This window comes from Hippocampus zosterae, chromosome 17 (genome assembly GCF_025434085.1).
Source record: "Hippocampus zosterae strain Florida chromosome 17, ASM2543408v3, whole genome shotgun sequence".
Classification (NCBI taxonomy): Eukaryota; Metazoa; Chordata; class Actinopteri; order Syngnathiformes; family Syngnathidae; genus Hippocampus; species Hippocampus zosterae.
Window position 1 is genome coordinate 17,178,839 of NC_067467.1, and position 18,001 is coordinate 17,196,839.

Here is an 18,001-nt window from a genome sequence, read left to right on the forward strand (position 1 = left end):
AGACTCACAGGAGCCCGAATCGATTTGTGTTGCGTTGCGATAAACTGAAGAAAAGACAACGTGGTGTTGGGTCTTCTTCCACATTATAGAGAGATAAAAGAATCTGTAACCAAGGAAGGGCCAAGAGCAAATTGACAGCTCCCATTCCTCAACACAAATCAATGTGAAGGAAACGATTTCAAACCACAGGATAAGTGAAAGTTGAATGACGAATGAATGCCAAAACTTTTGGAAAGAGCAGTGAATCGTGTTGAGAATTGGAGGTGGGTGCAAAAGCTTACAGCACCTGGTATTCCCAGGCGGTCTCCCATCCAAGTACTAACCAGGCCCGACCCTGCTTAGCTTCCGAGATCGGACGAGATCGGGCGTTCTCAGGGTAGTATGGCCGTAAGCGAGGGAAAAAATGAAAATTGTCCTCTTTATAGCAGACAGGGCACTTCCGGGTCGGGGGTGGAGTAGTGGGGTGATTTTTTTTTCATTTAATAAACGTCCTCCGGAGTGCACAAAGGAGAGGCCCGCTCCCGTGGTGGTTTGAGCGCGCAGCCTGTCAGGCTCGCATACGGTCCTCTGCGAGCACGCAGAGGCTGTACTTGATGTCTGTTGCAAAAGTTGGCTTTTCCAGTGGAGGTGCAAAAGAATCCAGCAGGCGGAAATCCCAAGCTGCTTCATGTCCAAGTGCTATCATTACCGATCCACGTGCAGACGGCTCCCTCTGTTGGACATTAATTTTATTCCAAAGAGACGTTGATCTGTCAAATCAACGTGAAGGAAACAATTTCAAACCACAGGATAAGTGAAAGTTGAATGACTAATGAAAGCCAAAATTTTTGGAAAGAGCAGTGAATCGTGTTGAGAATTGGAGGTGGGTGCAAAAGCTTACAAGCACCTGGTATTCCCAGGCGGTCTCCCATCCAAGTACTAACCAGGCCCGACCCTGCTTAGCTTCCGAGATCGGACGAGATCGGGCGTTCTCAGGGTAGTATGGCCGTAAGCGAGGGAAAACGTGAAAATTGTCCCCTTTATAGCAGACAGGGCACTTGCGGGTCGGGGATGGGGTAGTGGGGTGATTTTTTTTTTCATTTAATGACCTCCTCCCGAGAGCACGAAGGAGGGGCCCGCTCCCGTGGTGGTTGGAGCGCGCAGCCTGTCAGGCTCGCATACGGTCCTCTGCGAGCACGCAGATGCGGTATTTGATGTTTGTTGCAAAAGTGGGCTTTTCCAGTGGAGGTGCAAAGGCATCCAGCAGGCGGAAATCCCAAGCTGTTTCATGTCCAAGTGCTATCATGACCGATCCCCGTGCAGACGGCTCCCTCTGTTGGACATTAATTTTATTCCAAAGAGACGTTGATCTGTCAAATCAACGTGAAGGAAACGATTTCAAACCACAGGATAAGTGAAAGTTGAATGACGAATGAATGCCAACATTTTTGGAAAGAGCAGTGAATCGTGTTGTGAATTGGAGGTGGGTGCAAAAGCTTACAGCACCTGGTATTCCCAGGCGGTCTCCCATCCAAGTACTAACCAGGACCGACCCTGCTTAGCTTCCGAGATCGGACGAGATCGGGCGTTCTCAGGGTAGTATGGCCGTAAGGGAGGGAAAAAATGAAAATTGTCCTCTTTATAGCAGACAGGGCACTTCCGGGTCGGGGGTGGAGTAGTGGGGTGATTTTTTTTTCATTTAATAAACCTCCTCCGGAGTGCACAAAGGAGGGGCCCGCTCCCGTGGTGGTTTGAGCGCGCAGCCTGTCAGGCTCGCATACGGTCCTCTGCGAGCACGCAGATGCGGTATTTGATGTTTGTTGCAAAAGTGGGCTTTTCCAGTGGAGGTGCAAAGGCATCCAGCAGGCGGAAATCCCAAGCTGTTTCATGTCCAAGTGCTATCATTACCGATCCACGTGCAGACGGCTCCCTCTGTTGGACATTAATTTTATTCCAAAGAGACGTTGATCTGTCAAATCAACGTGAAGGAAACGATTTCAAACCACAGGATAAGTGAAAGTTGAATGACTAATGAAAGCCAAAATTTTTGGAAAGAGCAGTGAATCGTGTTGAGAATTGGAGGTGGGTGCAAAAGCTTACAGCACCTGGTATTCCCAGGCGGTCTCCCATCCAAGTACTAACCAGGCCCGACCCTGCTTAGCTTCCGAGATCGGACGAGATCGGGCGTTCTCAGGGTAGTATGGCCGTAAGCGAGGGAAAACGTGAAAATTGTCCCCTTTATAGCAGACAGGGCACTTGCGGGTCGGGGATGGGGTCGTGGGGTGATTTTTTTTTCATTTAATGACCTCCTCCCGAGAGCACGAAGGAGGGGCCCGCTCCCTTGGTGGTTGGAGCGCGCAGCCTGTCAGGCTCGCATACGGTCCTCTGCGAGCACGCAGATGCGGTATTTGATGTTTGTTGCAAAAGTGGGCTTTTCCAGTGGAGGTGCAAAGGCATCCAGCAGGCGGAAATCCCAAGCTGTTTCATGTCCAAGTGCTATCATGACCGATCCCCGTGCAGACGGCTCCCTCTGTTGGACATTAATTTTATTCCAAAGAGACGTTGATCTGTCAAATCAACGTGAAGGAAACGATTTCAAACCACAGGATAAGTGAAAGTTGAATGACGAATGAATGCCAACATTTTTGGAAAGAGCAGTGAATCGTGTTGTGAATTGGAGGTGGGTGCAAAAGCTTACAGCACCTGGTATTCCCAGGCGGTCTCCCATCCAAGTACTAACCAGGACCGACCCTGCTTAGCTTCCGAGATCGGACGAGATCGGGCGTTCTCAGGGTAGTATGGCCGTAAGGGAGGGAAAAAATGAAAATTGTCCTCTTTATAGCAGACAGGGCACTTCCGGGTCGGGGGTGGAGTAGTGGGGTGATTTTTTTTTCATTTAATAAACCTCCTCCGGAGTGCACAAAGGAGGGGCCCGCTCCCGTGGTGGTTTGAGCGCGCAGCCTGTCAGGCTCGCATACGGTCCTCTGCGAGCACGCAGAGGCTGTACTTGATGTCTGTTGCAAAAGTTGGCTTTTCCAGTGGCGGTGCAAAGGCATCCAGCAGGCGGAAATCCCAAGCTGTTTCATGTCCAAGTGCTATCATGACCGATCCCCGTGCAGACGGCTCCCTCTGTTGGACATTAATTTTATTCCAAAGAGACGTTGATCTGTCAAATCAACGTGAAGGAAACGATTTCAAACCACAGGATAAGTGAAAGTTGAATGACGAATGAATGCCAAAATTTTTGGAAAGAGCAGTGAATCGTGTTGTGAATTGGAGGTGGGTGCAAAAGCTTACAGCACCTGCTATTCCCAGGCGGTCTCCCATCCAAGTACTAACCAGGCCCGACCCTGCTTAGCTTCCGAGATCGGGCGTTCTCAGGGTAGTATGGCCGTAAGCGAGGGAAAACGTGAAAATTGTCCCCTTTATAGCAGACAGGGCAGTTCTGGGTCGGGGGTGGAGTCGTGGGGTGATTTTTTTTTTTCATTTAATGACCTCCCGAGAGCACGAAGGAGGGGCCCGCTCCCGTGGTGGTTGGAGTGCGCAGCCTGTCAGGCTCGCATACGGTCCTCTGCGAGCACGCAGATGCGGTATTTGATGTTTGTTGCAAAAGTGGGCTTTTCCAGTGGAGGTGCAAAGGCATCCAGCAGGCGGAAATCCCAAGCTGTTTCATGTCCAAGTGCTATCATGACCGATCCCCGTGCAGACGGCTCCCTCTGTTGGACATTAATTTTATTCCAAAGAGACGTTGATCTGTCAAATCAACGTGAAGGAAACGATTTCAAACCACAGGATAAGTGAAAGTTGAATGACGAATGAATGCCAAAATTTTTGGAAAGAGCAGTGAATCGTGTTGTGAATTGGAGGTGGGTGCAAAAGCTTACAGCACCTGGTATTCCCAGGCGGTCTCCCATCCAAGTACTAACCAGGCCCGACCCTGCTTAGCTTCCGAGATCGGACAAGATCGGGCGTTCTCAGGGTAGTATGGCCGTAAGCGAGGGAAAACTTGAAAATTGTCCCCTTTATAGCAGACAGGGCACTTGCGGGTCGGGGATGGAGTAGTGGGGTGATTTTTTTTTTTCATTTAATGACCTCCTCCCGAGAGCACGAAGGAGGGGCCCCTCCCGTGGTGGTTTGAGCGCGCAGCCTGTCAGGCTCGCATACGGTCCTCTGCGAGCACGCAGATGCGGTATTTGATGTTTGTTGCAAAAGTGGGCTTTTCCAGTGGAGGTGCAAAGGCATCCAGCAGGCGGAAATCCCAAGCTGTTTCATGTCCAAGTGATATCATGACCGATCCCCGTGCAGACGGCTCCCTCTGTTGGACATTAATTTTATTCCAAAGAGACGTTGATCTGTCAAATCAACGTGAAGGAAACGATTTCAAACCACAGGATAAGTGAAAGTTGAATGACGAATGAAAGCCAAAATTTTTGGAAAGAGCAGTGAATCGTGTTGAGAATTGGAGGTGGGTGCAAAAGCTTACAGCACCTGGTACAGTGCACTCCGCTTAATAGAACACCATTGGGCCGAAGCGCTTCTGTTCTACTAAGCGGGGTTTCTATTAGCCGGAGACACTTTATTAGGTACACCTTCAGACACGTCGACGACCAAGTTATGCACGCTGAAAAACCCCTGCTGACGAGTTAGAAGAGATATTTCGACTGTGGACGTCCATATCTTTAATCAAACAACAAAACAACAACTTTAATCAACTTCAGTCAAACATCTCAAATCACGAGAAAAATTTCGTTACTTTTGTCTGGAAACAGGAGTCCGTAATATTGCGGTTGACTTCCCTCTCAATGCGCTGGATAAGAGGGAAGTCCTGGAAACCGCGGACGTACCTTCTGTGAATCCGGCAATGCATCGTATCGTCTGAGTATGTCCTTCTTATCCGCAGGTGATAGCCCTCGTCTCTTGAATGAAGTTGAAGCCATTGTGACGTGCGTGTGTCTATGTGTGGAGTGACGCGTGCTACCTGTTCCTGTATACGGCTAGAACTACCGCGTTTTCTCGCGATAGTGGTACAGTATCGCGATAGCTACACTTCGAAAAGCACTAGTTTACAATGTTCATTGCTTACGGCCTGTTCTATTAAGCGGAGATCTGTTCTACTAAGCGGAGTATCTTTATAGGAAATTGCATTAGGCAAATCGGTTCCAGAGCCTTTTGCTCTATTAAGCGGATTACTCTATTAACCGGTGTTCTATTAAGCGGAGTGCACTGTATTCCCAGGCGGTCTCCCATCCAAGTACTAACCAGGCCCGACCCTGCTTCGCTTCCGAGATCGGACGAGATCGGGCGTTCTCAGGGTAGTATGGCCGTAAGCGAGGGAAAAAATGAAAATTGTCCTCTTTATAGCAGACAGGGCACTTCCGGGTCGGGGGTGGAGTAGTGGGGTGATTTTTTTTTCATTTAATAAACCTCCTCCGGAGTGCACAAAGGAGGGGCCCGCTCCCGTGGTGGTTTGAGCGCGCAGCCTGTCAGGCTCGCATACGGTCCTCTGCGAGCACGCAGAGGCTGTACTTGATGTCTGTTGCAAAAGTTGGCTTTTCCAGTGGAGGTGCAAAAGCATCCAGCAGGCGGAAATCCCAAGCTGCTTCATGTCCAAGTGCTATCATTACCGATCCACGTGCAGACGGCTCCCTCTGTTGGACATTAATTTTATTCCAAAGAGACGTTGATCTGTCAAATCAACGTGAAGGAAACGATTTCAAACCACAGGATAAGTGAAAGTTGAATGACTAATGAAAGCCAAAATTTTTGGAAAGAGCAGTGAATCGTGTTGAGAATTGGAGGTGGGTGCAAAAGCTTACAGCACCTGGTATTCCCAGGCGGTCTCCCATCCAAGTACTAACCAGGCCCGACCCTGGTTAGCTTCCGAGATCGGACGAGATCGGGCGTTCTCAGGGTAGTATGGCCGTAAGCGAGGGAAAACGTGAAAATTGTCCCCTTTATAGCAGACAGGGCACTTGCGGGTCGGGGATGGGGTAGTGGGGTGATTTTTTTTTCATTTAATGACCTCCTCCCGAGAGCACGAAGGAGGGGCCCGCTCCCTTGGTGGTTGGAGCGCGCAGCCTGTCAGGCTCGCATACGGTCCTCTGCGAGCACGCAGATGCGGTATTTGATGTTTGTTGCAAAAGTGGGCTTTTCCAGTGGAGGTGCAAAGGCATCCAGCAGGCGGAAATCCCAAGCTGTTTCATGTCCAAGTGCTATCATGACCGATCCCCGTGCAGACGGCTCCCTCTGTTGGACATTAATTTTATTCCAAAGAGACGTTGATCTGTCAAATCAACGTGAAGGAAACGATTTCAAACCACAGGATAAGTGAAAGTTGAATGACGAATGAATGCCAAAATTTTTGGAAAGAGCAGTGAATCGTGTTGTGAATTGGAGGTGGGTGCAAAAGCTTACAGCACCTGGTATTCCCAGGCGGTCTCCCATCCAAGTACTAACCAGGCCCGACCCTGCTTAGCTTCCGAGATCGGGCGTTCTCAGGGTAGTATGGCCGTAAGCGAGGGAAAACGTGAAAATTGTCCCCTTTATAGCAGACAAGGCACTTGCGGGTCGGGGATGGAGTATTGGGGTGATTTTTTTTTCATTTAATGACCTCCTCCCGAGAGCACGAAGGAGGGGCCCGCTCCCGTGGTGGTTGGAGCGCGCAGCCTGTCAGGCTCGCATACGGTCCTCTGCGAGCACGCAGATGCGGTATTTGATGTTTGTTGCAAAAGTGGGCTTTTCCAGTGGAGGTGCAAAGGCATCCAGCAGGCGGAAATCCCAAGCTGCTTCATGTCCAAGTGCTATCATGACCGATCCCCGTGCAGACGGCTCCCTCTGTTGGACATTAATTTTATTACAAAGAGACGTTGATCTGTCAAATCAACGTGAAGGAAACGATTTCAAACCACAGGATAAGTGAAAGTTGAATGACGAATGAATGCCAAAATTTTTGGAAAGAGCAGTGAATCGTGTTGAGAATTGGAGGTGGGTGCAAAAGCTTACAGCACCTGGTATTCCCAGGCGGTCTCCCATCCAAGTACTAACCAGGCCCGACCCTGCTTAGCTTCCGAGATCGGACGAAATCGGGCGTTCTCAGGGTAGTATGGCCGTAAGCGAGGGAAAACGTGAAAATTGTCCCCTTTATAGCAGACAGGGCACTTGCGGGTCGGGGATGGAGTAGTGGGGTGATTTTTTTTCATTTAATGACCTCCTCCCGAGAGCACGAAGGAGGGGCCCGCTCCCGTGGTGGTTTGAGCGCGCAGCCTGTCAGGCTCGCATACGGTCCTCTGCGAGCACGCAGATGCGGTATTTGATGTTTGTTGCAAATTGGGCTTTTCCAGTGGAGGTGCAAAGGCATCCAGCAGGCGGAAATCCCAAGCTGTTTCATGTCCAAGTGATATCATGACCGATCCCCGTGCAGACGGCTCCCTCTGTTGGACATTAATTTTATTCCAAAGAGACGTTGATCTGTCAAATCAACGTGAAGTAAACGATTTCAAACCACAGGATAAGTGAAAGTTGAATGACGAATGAATGCCAAAATTTTTGGAAAGAGCAGTGAATCGTGTTGTGAATTGGAGGTGGGTGCAAAAGCTTACAGCACCTGGTATTCCCAGGCGGTCTCCCATCCAAGTACTAACCAGGCCCGACCCTGCTTAGCTTCCGAGAACGGACGAGATCGGGCGTTCTCAGGGTAGTATGGCCGTAAGCGAGGGAAACTGCGAAAATTGTCCTCTTTATAGCAGACAGGGCAGTTCTGGGTCGGGGGTGGAGTAGTGGGGTGATTTTTTTTTTTCATTTAATGACCTCCTCCCGAGAGCACGAAGGAGGGGCCCGCTCCCGTGGTGGTTTGAGCGCGCAGCCTGTCAGGCTCGCATACGGTCCTCTGCGAGCACGCAGATGCGGTATTTGATGTTTGTTGCAAAAGTGGGCTTTTCCAGTGGAGGTGCAAAGGCATCCAGCAGGCGGAAATCCCAAGCTGTTTCATGTCCAAGTGCTATCATGACCGATCCCCGTGCAGACGGCTCCCTCTGTTGGACATTAATTTTATTCCAAAGAGACGTTGATCTGTCAAATCAACGTGAAGGAAACGATTTCAAACCACAGGATAAGTGAAAGTTGAATGACGAATGAATGCCAAAATTTTTGGAAAGAGCAGTGAATCGTGTTGTGAATTGGAGGTGGGTGCAAAAGCTTCCAGCAACTGGTATTCCCAGGCGGTCTCCCATCCAAGTACTAACCAGGCCCGACCCTGCTTAGCTTCCGAGATCGGGCGTTCTCAGGGTAGGATGGCTGTAAGCGAGGGAAAACGTGAAAATTGTCCCCTTTATAGCAGTCAAGGCACTTGCGGGTCGGGGATGGAGTAGTGGGGTGATTTTTTTTTCATTTAATGACCTCCTCCCGAGAGCACGAAGGAGGGGCCCGCTCCCGTGGTGGTTGGAGCGCGCAGCCTGTCAGGCTCGCATACGGTCCTCTGCGAGCACGCAGATGCGGTATTTGATGTTTGTTGCAAAAGTGGGCTTTTCCAGTGGAGGTGCAAAGGCATCCAGCAGGCGGAAATCCCAAGCTGCTTCATGTCCAAGTGCTATCATGACCGATCCCCGTGCAGACGGCTCCCTCTCCATCCATCCATCCATCATCTACCGCTTATCCGGGGCCGGGTCGCGGGGGCAACAGCTTTAGCAGGGAAGCCCAGACTTCCCTCTCCCTAGCTACTTCTTCCAGCTCTCCCCGGGGGATCCCGAGTCGTTCCCAGGCAAGCTGGGTGACATAGTCTCTCCAGCGTGTCCTGGGTCTTCCTCGGGGTCTCCTCCCGGTGGGACATGACCGGAACACCTCACCGGGGAGGCGCTCAGGAGGCATCCGAATCAGATGCCCAAGCCACCTCATCTGGCTCCTCTCGATGTGGAGGAGAAGCGGCTCGACTCTGAGCCTCTCCCGGATGACTGAGCTCCTCACCTTATCTCTAAGGGAGAGCCCGGACACCCTGCGGAGAAAACTCATTTCAGCCGCTTGTATCCGGGATCTCGTTCTTTCGGTCACGACCCATAGCTCGTGACCATAGGTGAGGGTTGGGACGTAGATCGACCGGTAAATTGAGAGCTTCGCCCTTTGGCTCAGCTCCTTCTTCACCACGACAGACCGATACAACGTCCGCATCACAGCAGACGCTGCACCGATCCGCCTGTCGATATCCCGCTCCCTCCTACCCCCACTCGTGAACAAGACCCCAAGATACTTGAACTCCTCCACTTGGGGTAAGATCTCCTCCCCGACCCGGAGGGGGCACTCCACCCTTTTCCGACTGAGGACCATGGTTTCAGATTTGGAGGTGCTGATTTTCATCCCAACCGCTTCACACTCGGCTGCGAAACGCTCCAGTGAGAGTTGGAGAGCCCCGTTTGAAGGAGCCAACAGCACCACATCATCTGCAAAAAGCAGGGATGTAATACTGAGGCCCCCAAAACGGACCCCCTCAACGCTTCGGCTGCGCCTAGAAATTCTGTCCATAAAGGTTATGAACAGAATCGGCGACAAAGGGCAGCCTTGGCGGAGTCCTACCCTCACTGGAAACGATTCCGACTTACTGCCGGCATTGCGAACCAAACTCTGACATCGGTGGTATAGTGACCGAACAGCCCGTATCAGGGGGTTCGGTACCCGATACCCACGAAGCACCCCCCACAGAACTCCCCGAGGGACACGGTCAAACGCCTTCTCCAAGTCCACAAAACACATGTAGACTGGTTGGGCGAATTCCCACATACCCTCAAGGACCCTGCTAAGGGTGTAGAGCTGGTCCACTGTTCCACGGCCGGGACGAAAACCACACTGCTCCTCCTCAATCTGAGGCTCGACTTCCTGACGGACCCTCCTCTCCAGCACCCCTGAATAGACCTTACCAGGGAGGCTGAGGAGTGTGATCCCTCTGTAGTTGGAACACACCCTCCGGTCCCCCTTTTTAAAAAGAGGGACGACCACCTCCGGTCTGCCAATCCAGAGGCACTCTCCCCGTTGACCACGCGATGTTGCAGAGGCGTGTCAACCAGGACAGCCCCACAACATCCAGAGCCTTGAGGAACTCCGGGCGGATCTCATCCACCCCCGGGGCCTTGCCACCGAGGAGCTTTTTAACCACATCGGTGACTTCAACCACAGAGATAGGAGAGCCCACCTCAGAGTCCCCAGGCTCTGCTTCCTCAAAGGAAGGCGTGTTGGTGGAGTTGAGGAGGTCTTCGAAGTACTCTGCCCACCGGTTCACAACGTCCCGAGTCGAAGTCAGCAGCGCCCCATCCCCACTGTACACAGTGTTAGTGGTGCACTGCTTCCCCCTCCTGAGACGTCGGATGGTGGACCAGAATTTCCTCGAAGCCGTCCGGAAGTCGGCTTCCATGGCCTCACCGAACTCTTCCCACGCTCGGGTTTTTGCCTCGGCGACCACCGAAGCCGCGGTCCGCTTGGCCAGTCGATACCCGTCAGCTGCCTCTGGGGTCCCACAGGCCATAAAGGCTCGATAGGACTCCTTCTTCAGCTTGACGGCATCCCTTACTGCTGGTGTCCACCAGCGAGTACGAGGATTGCCGCCACGACAGGCACCAACCACCTTACGGCCACAACTCAGATTGGCCGCCTCAACAATAGAGGCACGGAACATGGTCCACTCGGACTCAATGTCCCCCGTCTCCCCCGGAACATGGGAAAAGCTCTGTCGGAGGTGGGAGTTGAAACTCCTTCTGACAGGGGATTCCGCCAGACGCTCCCAACAAACCCTCACTATACGTTTGGGTCTGCCAGGACGGACCGGCATCTTCCCCCACCATCGGAGCCTACTCACCACCAGGTGGTGATCAGTTGACAGCTCCGCCCCTCTCTTCACCCGAGTGTCCAGAACATGCGGCCGCAAATCCGATGATACAACTACAAAGTCGATCATCGAACTGCGGCCTAGGGTGTCCTGGTGCCACGTGCACAAATGGACACCCTTATGTTTGAACAAGGTGTTCGTTATGGACAATCCGTGGCGAGCACAGAAGTCCAATAACAAAACACCACTCTGGTTTTGATCGGGGGGGCCGTTCCTCCCAATCACGCCCCTCCAGGTATCACTGTCATTGCCCACGTGAGCATTGAAGTCCCCCAGCAGAACAATGGAGTCCCCAGCAGGAGTACTCTCCAGCACACCCTCCAAGGACTCCAAAAAGGGTGGGTATGCTGAGCTGCTGTTTGGTGCATATGCACAAACAACAGTCAGGACCCGTCCACCCACCCGAAGGCGGAGGGAGGCAACCCTCTCGTCTACCGGTGTGAACCCCAATGTACAGGCACTGAGCCGGGGGGCAATGAGTATGCCCACACCTGCTCTGCGCCTCTCACCGTGAGCAACTCCAGAGTGGAAGAGAGTCCAACCCCTCTCGAGAGAACTGGTACCAGAACCCAGGCTGTGTGTGGAGGCAAGTCCGACTATATCCAGTCGGAAATCCTCTGCCTCACACACCAGCTCGGGCTCCTTCCCTGCCAGAGAGGTGACATTCCATGTCCCAAGAGCTAGCTTCTGCAGCCGAGGATCGGACCGCCAGGGTCCCCGCCTTTGGCTGCCGCCCAGCTCGCATTGCACCCGACCCCTTTGGCCCCTCTCATGGGTGGTGAGCCCATGGGAAGGGGGACCCACGTTGCCTCTTCGGGCTGTGCCCGGCCGGGCCCCATGGGTGTAAGCCCGGCCACCAGGCGCCTGCCAACGAGCCCCACCTCCAGGCCTGGCTCCAGAGGGGGGCCCCGGTGACCCGCGTCCGGGCAAGGGAAACCTAGATCCATTTATTTTTGTCGTCATTGGGGTCTTTTGAGCCGTGCTTTGTCTGGCCCCTCACCTAGAACCTGTTTGCCATGGGTGACCCTGCCAGGGGCATAAAGCCCCAGACAACTTAGCTTCTAGGATCATTGGGACACACAAACCCCTCCACCACGGTAAGGTGACGACTCACGGAGGGGGGCTCCCTCTGTTGGACATTAATTTTATTCCAAAGAGACGTTGATCTGTCAAATCAACGTGAAGGAAACGATTTCAAACCACAGGATAAGACAAAGTTGAATGACGAATGAATGCCAAAATTTTTGGAAAGAGCAGTGAATCGTGTTGTGAATTGGAGGTGGGTGCAAAAGCTTACAGCATCTGGTATTCCCAGGCGGTCCCCCATCCAAGTACTAACCAGGCCCGACCCTGCTTAGCTTCCGAGATCGGACGAGATCGGGCGTTCTCAGGGTAGTATGGCCGTAAGCGAGGGAAACGTGAAAATTGTCCCCTATATAGCAGACAGGGCACTTGCGGGTCGGGGATGGAGTAGTGGGGTGATTTTTTTTTTTCATTTAATGACCTCCTCCCGAGAGCACGAAGGAGGGGCCCGCTCCCGTGGTGGTTGGAGCGCGCAGCCTGTCAGGCTCGCATACGGTCCTCTGCGAGCACGCAGATGCGGTATTTGATGTTTGTTGCAAAAGTGGGCTTTTCCAGTGGAGGTGCAAAGGCATCCAGCAGGCGGAAATCCCAAGCTGCTTCATGTCCAAGTGCTATCATGACCGATCCCCGTGCAGACGGCTCCCTCTGTTGGACATTAATTTTATTCCAAAGAGACGTTGATCTGTCAAATCAACGTGAAGGAAACGATTTCAAACCACAGGATAAGTGAAAGTTGAATGACGAATGAATGCCCAAATTTTTGGAAAGAGCAGTGAATCGTGTTGTGAATTGGAGGTGGGTGCAAAAGCTTACAGCACCTGGTATTCCCAGGCGGTCTCCCATCCAAGTACTAACCAGGCCCGACCCTGCTTAGCTTCCGAGATCGGACGAGATCGAGCGTTCTCAGGGTAGTATGGCCGTAAGCGAGGGAAAACGCGAAAATTGTCCTCTTTGTAGCAGACAGGGCACTTCCAGGTCGGGGGTGGAGTAGTGGGGTGATTTTTTTTCATTTAATGACCTCCTCCCGAGAGCACGAAGGAGGGGCCCGCTCCCGTGGTGGTTTGAGCGCGCAGCCTGTCAGGCTCGCATACGGTCCTCTGCAAGCACGCAGATGCGGTATTTCATGTTTGTTGCAAAAGTGGGCTTTTCCAGTGGAGGTGCAAAGGCATCCAGCAGGCGGAAATCCCAAGCTGTTTCATGTCCAAGTGATATCATGACCGATCCCCGTGCAGACGGCTCCCTCTGTTGGACATTAATTTTATTCCAAAGAGACGTTGATCTGTCAAATCAACGTGAAGGAAACGATTTCAAACCACAGGATAAGTGAAAGTTGAATGAAGAATGAAAGCCAAAATTTTTGGAAAGAGCAGTGAATCGTGTTGAGAATTGGAGGTGGGTGCAAAAGCTTACAGCACCTGGTACAGTGCACTCCGCTTAATAGAACACCATTGGGCCGAAGCGCTTCTGTTCTACTAAGCGGGGTTTCTATTAGCCGGAGACACTTTATTAGGTACACCTTCAGACACGTCGACGACCAAGTTATGCACGCTGAAAAACCCCTGCTGACGAGTTAGAAGAGATATTTCGACTGTGGACGTCCATATCTTTAATCAAACAACAAAACAACAACTTTAATCAACTTCAGTCAAACATCTCAAATCACGAGAAAAATTTCGTTACTTTTGTCTGGAAACAGGAGTCCGTAATTTTGCGGTTGACTTCCCTCTCAATGCGCTGGATAAGAGGGAAGTCCTGGAAACCGCAGGCGTACCTTCTGTGAATCCGGCAATGCATCGTATCGTCTGAGTATGTCCTTCTTATCCGCAGGTGATAGCCCTCGTCTCTTGAATGAAGTTGAAGCCATTGTGACGTGCGTGTGTCTATGTGTGGAGTGACGCGTGCTACCTGTTACTGTATACGGCTAGAACTACCGCGTTTTCTCGCGATAGTGGTACAGTATCGCGATAGCTACACTTCGAAAAGCACTAGTTTACAATGTTCATTGCTTACGGCCTGTTCTATTAAGCGGAGATCTGTTCTACTAAGCGGAGTATCTTTATAGGAAATTGCATTAGGCAAATCGGTTCCAGAGCCTTTTGCTCTATTAAGCGGATTACTCTATTAACCGGTGTTCTATTAAGCGGAGTGCACTGTATTCCCAGGCGGTCTCCCATCCAAGTACTAACCAGGCCCGACCCTGCTTAGCTTCCGAGATCGGACGAGATCGGGCGTTCTCAGGGTAGTATGGCCGTAAGCGAGGGAAAAAATGAAAATTGTCCTCTTTATAGCAGACAGGGCACTTCCGGGTCGGGGGTGGAGTAGTGGGGTGATTTTTTTTTCATTTAATAAACCTCCTCCGGAGTGCACAAAGGAGGGGCCCGCTCCCGTGGTGGTTTGAGCGCGCAGCCTGTCAGGCTCGCATACGGTCCTCTGCGAGCACGCAGAGGCTGTACTTGATGTCTGTTGCAAAAGTTGGCTTTTCCAGTGGAGGTGCAAAAGCATCCAGCAGGCGGAAATCCCAAGCTGCTTCATGTCCAAGTGCTATCATTACCGATCCACGTGCAGACGGCTCCCTCTGTTGGACATTAATTTTATTCCAAAGAGACGTTGATCTGTCAAATCAACGTGAAGGAAACGATTTCAAACCACAGGATAAGTGAAAGTTGAATGACTAATGAAAGCCAAAATTTTTGGAAAGAGCAGTGAATCGTGTTGAGAATTGGAGGTGGGTGCAAAAGCTTACAGCACCTGGTATTCCCAGGCGGTCTCCCATCCAAGTACTAACCAGGCCCGACCCTGGTTAGCTTCCAAGATCGGACGAGATCGGGCGTTCTCAGGGTAGTATGGCCGTAAGCGAGGGAAAACGTGAAAATTGTCCCCTTTATAGCAGACAGGGCACTTGCGGGTCGGGGATGGGGTAGTGGGGTGATTTTTTTTTCATTTAATGACCTCCTCCCGAGAGCACGAAGGAGGGGCCCGCTCCCTTGGTGGTTGGAGCGCGCAGCCTGTCAGGCTCGCATACGGTCCTCTGCGAGCACGCAGATGCGGTATTTGATGTTTGTTGCAAAAGTGGGCTTTTCCAGTGGAGGTGCAAAGGCATCCAGCAGGCGGAAATCCCAAGCTGTTTCATGTCCAAGTGCTATCATGACCGATCCCCGTGCAGACGGCTCCCTCTGTTGGACATTAATTTTATTCCAAAGAGACGTTGATCTGTCAAATCAACGTGAAGGAAACGATTTCAAACCACAGGATAAGTGAAAGTTGAATGACGAATGAATGCCAAAATTTTTGGAAAGAGCAGTGAATCGTGTTGTGAATTGGAGGTGGGTGCAAAAGCTTACAGCACCTGGTATTCCCAGGCGGTCTCCCATCCAAGTACTAACCAGGCCCGACCCTGCTTAGCTTCCGAGATCGGGCGTTCTCAGGGTAGTATGGCCGTAAGCGAGGGAAAACATGAAAATTGTCCCCTTTATAGCAGACAAGGCACTTGCGGGTCGGGGATGGAGTATTGGGGTGATTTTTTTTTCATTTAATGACCTCCTCCCGAGAGCACGAAGGAGGGGCCCGCTCCCGTGGTGGTTGGAGCGCGCAGCCTGTCAGGCTCGCATACGGTCCTCTGCGAGCACGCAGATGCGGTATTTGATGTTTGTTGCAAAAGTGGGCTTTTCCAGTGGAGGTGCAAAGGCATCCAGCAGGCGGAAATCCCAAGCTGCTTCATGTCCAAGTGCTATCATGACCGATCCCCGTGCAGACGGCTCCCTCTGTTGGACATTAATTTTATTACAAAGAGACGTTGATCTGTCAAATCAACGTGAAGGAAACGATTTCAAACCACAGGATAAGTGAAAGTTGAATGACGAATGAATGCCAAAATTTTTGGAAAGAGCAGTGAATCGTGTTGAGAATTGGAGGTGGGTGCAAAAGCTTACAGCACCTGGTATTCCCAGGCGGTCTCCCATCCAAGTACTAACCAGGCCCGACCCTGCTTAGCTTCCGAGATCGGACGAAATCGGGCGTTCTCAGGGTAGTATGGCCGTAAGCGAGGGAAAACGTGAAAATTGTCCCCTTTATAGCAGACAGGGCACTTGCGGGTCGGGGATGGAGTAGTGGGGTGATTTTTTTTCATTTAATGACCTCCTCCCGAGAGCACGAAGGAGGGGCCCGCTCCCGTGGTGGTTTGAGCGCGCAGCCTGTCAGGCTGGCATACGGTCCTCTGCGAGCACGCAGATGCGGTATTTGATGTTTGTTGCAAATTGGGCTTTTCCAGTGGAGGTGCAAAGGCATCCAGCAGGCGGAAATCCCAAGCTGTTTCATGTCCAAGTGATATCATGACCGATCCCCGTGCAGACGGCTCCCTCTGTTGGACATTAATTTTATTCCAAAGAGACGTTGATCTGTCAAATCAACGTGAAGTAAACGATTTCAAACCACAGGATAAGTGAAAGTTGAATGACGAATGAATGCCAAAATTTTTGGAAAGAGCAGTGAATCGTGTTGTGAATTGGAGGTGGGTGCAAAAGCTTACAGCACCTGGTATTCCCAGGCGGTCTCCCATCCAAGTACTAACCAGGCCCGACCCTGCTTAGCTTCCGAGAACGGACGAGATCGGGCGTTCTCAGGGTAGTATGGCCGTAAGGGAGGGAAACTGCGAAAATTGTCCTCTTTATAGCAGACAGGGCAGTTCTGGGTCGGGGGTGGAGTAGTGGGGTGATTTTTTTTTTTCATTTAATGACCTCCTCCCGAGAGCACGAAGGAGGGGCCCGCTCCCGTGGTGGTTTGAGCGCGCAGCCTGTCAGGCTCGCATACGGTCCTCTGCGAGCACGCAGATGCGGTATTTGATGTTTGTTGCAAAAGTGGGCTTTTCCAGTGGAGGTGCAAAGGCATCCAGCAGGCGGAAATCCCAAGCTGTTTCATGTCCAAGTGCTATCATGACCGATCCCCGTGCAGACGGCTCCCTCTGTTGGACATTAATTTTATTCCAAAGAGACGTTGATCTGTCAAATCAACGTGAAGGAAACGATTTCAAACCACAGGATAAGTGAAAGTTGAATGACGAATGAATGCCAAAATTTTTGGAAAGAGCAGTGAATCGTGTTGTGAATTGGAGGTGGGTGCAAAAGCTTCCAGCAACTGGTATTCCCAGGCGGTCTCCCATCCAAGTACTAACCAGGCCCGACCCTGCTTAGCTTCCGAGATCGGGCGTTCTCAGGGTAGGATGGCTGTAAGCGAGGGAAAACGTGAAAATTGTCCCCTTTATAGCAGTCAAGGCACTTGCGGGTCGGGGATGGAGTAGTGGGGTGATTTTTTTTTCATTTAATGACCTCCTCCCGAGAGCACGAAGGAGGGGCCCGCTCCCGTGGTGGTTGGAGCGCGCAGCCTGTCAGGCTCGCATACGGTCCTCTGCGAGCACGCAGATGCGGTATTTGATGTTTGTTGCAAAAGTGGGCTTTTCCAGTGGAGGTGCAAAGGCATCCAGCAGGCGGAAATCCCAAGCTGTTTCATGTCCAAGTGCTATCATGACCGATCCCCGTGCAGACGGCTCCCTCTGTTGGACATTAATTTTATTCCAAAGAGACGTTGATCTGTCAAATCAACGTGAAGGAAACGATTTCAAACCACAGGATAAGTGAAAGTTGAATGACGAATGAGTGCCCAAATTTTTGGAAAGAGCAGTGAATCGTGTTGTGAATTGGAGGTGGATGCAAAAGCTTACAGCACCTGGTATTCCCAGGCGGTCTCCCATCCAAGTACAGTGCACTCCGCTTAATAGAACACCGGTTAATAGAGTAATCCGCTTAATAGAGCAAAAGGCTCTGGAACCGATTTGCCTAATGCAATTTCCTATAAATATACTCCGCTTAGTAGAACAGATCTCCGCTTAATAGAACAGGCCGTAAGCAATGAACATTGTAAACTAGTGGTTTTCGAAGTGTAGCTATCGCGAGAAGTGGAGCTATCGCGATACTGTACCACTATCGCGAGAAAACGCGGTAGTTCTAGCCGTATACAGTAACAGGTAGCACGCTCGCTCCACACATAGGCACACGCACGTCACAATGGCTTCAACTTCATTCA

The 18,001-nt window shown here is 51.4% G+C and overlaps 14 non-coding genes and 7 pseudogenes across 14 annotated transcripts; all 21 read right to left on the reverse strand.

Moving 5' to 3' along the window:
* Window positions 1-274: 274 nt before the first annotated feature.
* LOC127590481 (5S ribosomal RNA) lies at window positions 275-393 on the reverse strand. The gene has a single exon (XR_007959617.1). It is a non-coding gene; the product is annotated as a 5S ribosomal RNA (ribosomal RNA).
* Window positions 394-873: 480 nt separating this feature from the next.
* On the reverse strand, window positions 874-993 carry LOC127590548 (5S ribosomal RNA). The gene has a single exon (XR_007959677.1). It is a non-coding gene; the product is annotated as a 5S ribosomal RNA (ribosomal RNA).
* A 480-nt stretch (window positions 994-1,473) lies between these two features.
* LOC127590572 (5S ribosomal RNA) lies at window positions 1,474-1,592 on the reverse strand. Its single transcript, XR_007959697.1, has one exon. It is a non-coding gene; the product is annotated as a 5S ribosomal RNA (ribosomal RNA).
* A 480-nt stretch (window positions 1,593-2,072) lies between these two features.
* LOC127590578 (5S ribosomal RNA) lies at window positions 2,073-2,191 on the reverse strand. Its single transcript, XR_007959701.1, has one exon. It is a non-coding gene; the product is annotated as a 5S ribosomal RNA (ribosomal RNA).
* Window positions 2,192-2,670: 479 nt separating this feature from the next.
* LOC127590576 (5S ribosomal RNA) lies at window positions 2,671-2,789 on the reverse strand. The gene has a single exon (XR_007959700.1). It is a non-coding gene; the product is annotated as a 5S ribosomal RNA (ribosomal RNA).
* A 480-nt stretch (window positions 2,790-3,269) lies between these two features.
* Window positions 3,270-3,378, reverse strand: LOC127590582 (uncharacterized; annotated as a pseudogene).
* Window positions 3,379-3,856: 478 nt separating this feature from the next.
* LOC127590512 (5S ribosomal RNA) lies at window positions 3,857-3,975 on the reverse strand. The gene has a single exon (XR_007959645.1). It is a non-coding gene; the product is annotated as a 5S ribosomal RNA (ribosomal RNA).
* A 1,216-nt stretch (window positions 3,976-5,191) lies between these two features.
* On the reverse strand, window positions 5,192-5,308 carry LOC127590586 (uncharacterized; annotated as a pseudogene).
* A 480-nt stretch (window positions 5,309-5,788) lies between these two features.
* On the reverse strand, window positions 5,789-5,907 carry LOC127590488 (5S ribosomal RNA). Its single transcript, XR_007959623.1, has one exon. It is a non-coding gene; the product is annotated as a 5S ribosomal RNA (ribosomal RNA).
* Window positions 5,908-6,386: 479 nt separating this feature from the next.
* Window positions 6,387-6,495, reverse strand: LOC127590577 (uncharacterized; annotated as a pseudogene).
* Window positions 6,496-6,974: 479 nt separating this feature from the next.
* LOC127590602 (5S ribosomal RNA) lies at window positions 6,975-7,093 on the reverse strand. The gene has a single exon (XR_007959715.1). It is a non-coding gene; the product is annotated as a 5S ribosomal RNA (ribosomal RNA).
* Window positions 7,094-7,570: 477 nt separating this feature from the next.
* Window positions 7,571-7,689, reverse strand: LOC127590500 (5S ribosomal RNA). The gene has a single exon (XR_007959634.1). It is a non-coding gene; the product is annotated as a 5S ribosomal RNA (ribosomal RNA).
* Window positions 7,690-8,170: 481 nt separating this feature from the next.
* On the reverse strand, window positions 8,171-8,279 carry LOC127590584 (uncharacterized; annotated as a pseudogene).
* Window positions 8,280-12,133: 3,854 nt separating this feature from the next.
* Window positions 12,134-12,252, reverse strand: LOC127590524 (5S ribosomal RNA). The gene has a single exon (XR_007959656.1). It is a non-coding gene; the product is annotated as a 5S ribosomal RNA (ribosomal RNA).
* Window positions 12,253-12,732: 480 nt separating this feature from the next.
* On the reverse strand, window positions 12,733-12,851 carry LOC127590590 (5S ribosomal RNA). Its single transcript, XR_007959704.1, has one exon. It is a non-coding gene; the product is annotated as a 5S ribosomal RNA (ribosomal RNA).
* Window positions 12,852-14,065: 1,214 nt separating this feature from the next.
* Window positions 14,066-14,182, reverse strand: LOC127590583 (uncharacterized; annotated as a pseudogene).
* Window positions 14,183-14,662: 480 nt separating this feature from the next.
* LOC127590536 (5S ribosomal RNA) lies at window positions 14,663-14,781 on the reverse strand. The gene has a single exon (XR_007959667.1). It is a non-coding gene; the product is annotated as a 5S ribosomal RNA (ribosomal RNA).
* Window positions 14,782-15,260: 479 nt separating this feature from the next.
* On the reverse strand, window positions 15,261-15,369 carry LOC127590579 (uncharacterized; annotated as a pseudogene).
* A 479-nt stretch (window positions 15,370-15,848) lies between these two features.
* On the reverse strand, window positions 15,849-15,967 carry LOC127590614 (5S ribosomal RNA). Its single transcript, XR_007959726.1, has one exon. It is a non-coding gene; the product is annotated as a 5S ribosomal RNA (ribosomal RNA).
* Window positions 15,968-16,444: 477 nt separating this feature from the next.
* Window positions 16,445-16,563, reverse strand: LOC127590560 (5S ribosomal RNA). Its single transcript, XR_007959686.1, has one exon. It is a non-coding gene; the product is annotated as a 5S ribosomal RNA (ribosomal RNA).
* Window positions 16,564-17,044: 481 nt separating this feature from the next.
* Window positions 17,045-17,153, reverse strand: LOC127590585 (uncharacterized; annotated as a pseudogene).
* Window positions 17,154-18,001: the final 848 nt, after the last annotated feature.